Source organism: Sphaerodactylus townsendi, linkage group LG03, assembly GCF_021028975.2.
Source record: "Sphaerodactylus townsendi isolate TG3544 linkage group LG03, MPM_Stown_v2.3, whole genome shotgun sequence".
Classification (NCBI taxonomy): domain Eukaryota; kingdom Metazoa; phylum Chordata; class Lepidosauria; order Squamata; family Sphaerodactylidae; genus Sphaerodactylus; species Sphaerodactylus townsendi.
In genome coordinates, this window is record NC_059427.1 from 108,221,007 (window position 1) to 108,226,352 (window position 5,346).

Sequence of the window (5,346 nt, forward strand, 5' to 3'; positions counted from 1 at the left end):
ACCTTCCTGACCCCAAACATAACAGCAGCTGCACTTTGGGGATGAATTCTGGAGGGGGTACAATTGAGGCAGGGGGGAAGGGGTGAGTAGGCGCACCCAAAGAAACAGGCAGAGGCAACAGCTGCTATTTTTAGGATGCGATTTCTCCCCCACCCCCTTTTGTACGGTCAGGCAGGTTTGGAGGCTGCTTAAGTGGGGGGAGTGGAGAAACTTTAAACACCCAGGGTGATGGGGGGGAGGGGTGGATGAATTGGGGGGGAGGGTGGTCGATGTCTACCGTGGCTGGAGAAGGGGGGCGCGCGAAAGTGGAGAGATCTCTTGGGAAAAGCGACGTGGCGCTCACCTGTGCAAAGAGAAGAGGGGCGATCTCGCTCAATGGAGGGGCTCTGCTCCCCCAGCCCTCCTAGCAGCTCTAGCAGCAGCCATTCATTGTCAGCCTAGGCAGGCTCAGCAGAGAGACGAGTAGTTGGATGCAGCAGCAGCAGAAGCCTGTGAGCCAATGTAACGCGATGCGATTCCCAGCCAAGCCATCTCCGCGCACTCGCAGGCCTGGCTAGCTGAGCGCCGAGCCAGCTGCAGCCTGCTCTCCCTTCCCTCTGCCTCGGTTTGAATCTCTCCTGCAATTCCCTTAGAGCTGGGAAATGTTTGCGTCTCACCTTCCTACCCTGATTTGTTCCTTGAGCCGGAAACAAATTTTCCGTCTCAGGGAAAAGGTGGTTCAGTGCGATCTAAACATGTTTACTCAGAAGTAAGTCTGAATAGTTGCGGTGTACTAAATGATACACAAAGTTACTTGGAGACATTATTAGGGACTTTGGGCTGCACTATTGTGTATAGCTTGCTGAAACTGCGCGTTGCTTCCGTTCTATTTGTGGACTTCTGATTGGTTCCACAACTCTCATCCTATTGCATTGTTTATTGAATGTCCCATCTGTCAGTTGTATTGACTCACTCTGTGTAACCTGCCCTGAGTCCATGTGAGAAAGGTGAACTATTAAGATCTCAGTCCAGATGTTCTCATATGATGATCCACAGTGAAAAAAATTTTCCCCATCAAGTTACTGCCAACTTATGGTGACCCCATAAAGTTTTCAAGGCAAGATATGTTTGGAAGTGTTTTGCTGTTGTTTGGTTCCACACCATGCCCTTGGTATTCCTTTGAGATGTGCCATCCAAATACTTACCAGGGTCGAAACTGAGAATGTATGACTGACTCAAGTTCACCCAGCAAATTTCCATGGCAGAGTGGGGATTCAAACCTGAGTTTTCCAGATCCTAGTCCAATGCCTTAATCACTACACTGGCTTTCTCTTGCAATTTTTTTTTATCCCTATCATATCTAGAGTAGAATAATATGCAACTAAACAGCTACACACATTTCAGACGTTTTCACAGTTTTGATCCCTCCATTCCACTTTACCAATTAATGAAATAAAATGGAATGATCCCTTGCATCACATTTGCCAAAATGAAAAGTTGGTATTGATGGGTGAATCACATAGACATTTCCTACATATCTGAGAGCAAGAATTGTGATGAAAATAAAGCCAGACTTTTTGAAATAGTCAAACTCACAAGTATTTTAATTAAATAGAGCTGGTAAGAAAGTGATAAAGTTTGGGTTCAAGCCTTTGAAAGGAAATGACATTTTCTGGCTACTTAAAAACTCTCTACCCAATGTCCTACACTGGGGTTTCAATAAAACAATGACAAAATGACACTGGGGTGTCAATAAAACAATGACAAAAACTGAATGTCCCCTGACAATATATTCTATCAGAGAATATAAATAGTCATGATTTTATTATCCTCAATACTGAGCATTTAAAATTGGCTATTCTGATCTTTTTCTTATCCTAAACTTCCAGGCCCAGAGACTCATTGATGAAGGTCAGTTGACAATGTTAATTGTTACTGAAATGTGTACATCCCAGTCCTGAATCTATGGACCTACTGATGCCAGTGCAATTGATCTCCAAGTAAAAACAGGATTACCCAGGCTAACCAATCTCATCAGATCTTGGAAATTAAGCAGGGTTGGCGCTGGTTAGTATTTGTATGGGGCACCACCAAGAAACTACAGAGTCTCTACGCAGAGACAAGCAATCATGGCAAAGCACCTCAGAACATCTCTTGCATTGAAAACCCTATGAGTTTGCCATAAATTGGCTTTGATTTGATGGCACTTTCCACTAACAAGAACAAGAATTGGATATTTGCTGGACATGGATTGCCAAAACAAGACAAGAAACAGACTGTTGGAATGCAAACCCACCAAAGCTGAGTTAATTGATTTATATGGGAAAATTAAGCATATTCCTGATTCCTTACCACTTATGATAATAGGGTTTATTCACAGAGTTTGTTTCTTCCTTAATAGCAGATTTTGGAAGAATTTAACCTTTTAGGCAGATGGAAATGCTTACCAAAGTATAAATGCAGTGTAATGTTCTTCCTTCCTTCCCATCCCTTGTTCCAGCCTCACAACTACACATTTTTATGAGGGAAACTGTACAATTAGGCCACCACTGTTAGAAATTGCTTGTGTATGGTCTTGTTCCTCTGGTCTCATACTCCGCTGAAATGAAGCCTGCCTACATCCTCACATTTTTGTTTTGATCTGCAAAACCTATTAGGGCATTAGTCTTTGGTTAATATTACTTCCAAAACACTGTAAATATAAAGGATACTATATAAAAACAATAATGATAACTAACATCACTGGATTCAAACAAGGTGTTCCTGCTTTGAGAGGTACAGTTGACTTCTGTTTCTGCTACACTTATAGGGTTGTGTACTACTGTCTAAGCTTCTTATGTTTTATGTTCCTGGCCTGTAGCAAGAAACAGGAGTGGTGGAAGGGACTTATGACTGTCATCCGTTTGGTGGGGTCTGAGGATCTCTGGTAATTATGATTGAACTCCAGATTACAGAGATCAATTGCCCCAGGGGAAAATGCCTGCTTTGGAGATTGGATTCTATGGCATTATATTCTGATGAGGTCCCTCCCTTCAAGTCTCACTCTCCTTCAGCTCCAACCCCAAGTCTCCAGGAATTTCCTAACCTCAAAGTGGCAACTCCACATGGACTCAAGGGTAGACTTCAGGGGCCACTAGTGAAGCAGAGTAATACAACCACTTAGGTTGCCAACTGACCAGATAGAAATGGCTCAACCTAATCTTGTGCTTTTATCAAATATTATACAAGTTAAGCTACAGGAATCAACTAGTAAAACATTGTCACATCATAGATACAACCATAGTCATTTGCTAATATCTTCAAAACATGTAATTCTAGAAACACTTAACTTGGTATAAGACCTACAGAATAATATGAGATTACCTCTGAATAGATACACATAAGCTGAACGTGTAAAGGACAGGTGTCCTCTTCATTTAGGTGCTGAAGTTGATGGGCTTTTTGGAAGGTTAAAATATGCCTTATGATATATTTTTTGAATTTAAGATTTCCTATCTTATTAGGATGTGGAGGCATGCTGTTGGGTACCCCTGAAAGTTGTTTTCCACTTTACTAATTATCCTATTGTGAAGCACTTATTTTAGCATGAATAGAAAGTGGATTACTCAACTTTAAGGTTGACAATGAGGAAATTGAAATTGTTCAAGAATTTCTATTCTTTGGCTCCACCATTAACCAAAATAGAGACTGCAACCAAGAAATCAGAATGAGATTGAGACTGGGAAGGGCAGCCATGAAGGAACTAAAAAAGATTAAGTGAAAGGATGTGTCATTGGCAACCAAAATCAAGTGAATTCACACCATAGTATTTCTTATTAATATGTATGGGTGTGAAAGTTGGACAGTAAAGAAAGCTGACAGGGAGAAAGTAGATTCCTTTGAAATGTGGTGTTAAAGAAGAGTTTTATGGACACCATGGATTGCCAAAATGAGAAGTGGGTTCTAGATAAAATCAAGCCTGAACTGCCCTTGTTTGTTTGTTTGTTTGTTTCACTTGTTATACCGCCCACCTGTGAAGGGCTCTGGGGGATGTACAGAAGATAAAACCAATGAAAAGGATAAATAACAATGTAACAGTTAAAACCAAATTAATTAACAAAAAGAGAAAAACCTAACAACAGATGGCAACCCAGAGAAACCTCCGATCCCCCTGGGAGGGGACCCAGCATAGCACATGGCAGCCAGTTATGATGATATGTGGGGCGTAGCAGTAGGGGGGAATCAGTGGCCAGCCCCCCCCCCCCCCCCGCCCAGTGAAACAGCTCTGTTTTACAGGACCCACAGAACTGTTCAAAGTCCCGTAGGGCCCTGATAGCTGGAGGGAGAGCATTCCACCAGGCAGGGGCCAAGGCAGTAAAAGCCCTGGTCTGGGTAGAAGCTAGTTGCATCATTGAGGGGCCGGGGACCACCACCTTAACACCTAAAATGAGGCTTTCATAGTTTGGTCACATTATAAGAAGACAAGAGTCACTGGAAAAGATAATAAAGCTAGGAAAAGTTGAAGGCAGCAAGAAAAGAGGAAGATGCAACATGAAATGGATTGGCTCTATAAAGGAAGTCATGGCCTTCAGTTTGCAAGACCTGAGCAAGGCTGTTAACAATAGGATTTTTTAGAGGACATTGATTCATAGGGTTGCCATGAGTCAGAATTAGATGGTACAACAACATACACATGCACACACATAGACACACACAAAGTGAATACTTGATCCAAGCATGGAGGTAAGAACAGGAAGAAAGGAATACACTTTATCTGCCATGATATGTTTATTTCATTTAATAGAAACTGACTCATGAGATTCTGCACATGGACTGAGATCGTGTGCATAGAGTCCAGATAACTTTTACTTAGCCATTGTATATACCTTCATGAAAATAATTTGAAGAAAACTGAAAAAGATTCCAAAATGTTCACAATTCCTGAAAATTATGTAGGTAACTACTCATTCCTGCTGTGCAAACTTCATTGTCAAGAAACAGGCAGGTTTGAGAGTTACTCTAAACACTTTCAGCCTGATTTTTCCTCTAGCTGTATGTCTCTTTGAATTTAAACTCCCAAGTTAACATATAGATTGCAACTTTTATTGGAAAAATGTAAAAATAACTAACGTTATTCTCCCGAATAATAAATTTGGTGCAACACCTGTCAGTACAAGACATTATCAAGGAGGAATGTGCACAAATCTTTGTTACTATTAGTGCTTATCGCCATTTATTGTAGTTTTCAATGGGATAAATGATAGTTGTAGAGTTCTAAATATAGCTATCCGTTGAAATGGACGACAGCGACTCCTAAACTGGTGAGTTTATAGAAGCCCAGATTTTTCAGTTGCTCACGGAAGCGTTCTCTTTTTGACTCTATAGGCG

General features: G+C 41.4%; 1 protein-coding gene across 5 annotated transcripts in view; it reads right to left on the bottom strand.

Moving 5' to 3' along the window:
• The window catches only part of NACC1 (nucleus accumbens associated 1), a 35,759-nt gene extending 35,263 nt beyond the window's left edge, over positions 1-496 (bottom strand). For all 5 annotated transcript variants that reach the window (XR_007244022.1, XM_048490976.1, XM_048490975.1 and 2 more), the window contains exon 1: positions 344-496. The gene's annotated coding sequence lies outside the window, so the exon portion shown is untranslated. The remainder of the gene's footprint in view (positions 1-343) is intronic.
• Between the last annotated feature and the right edge of the window lie 4,850 nt (positions 497-5,346).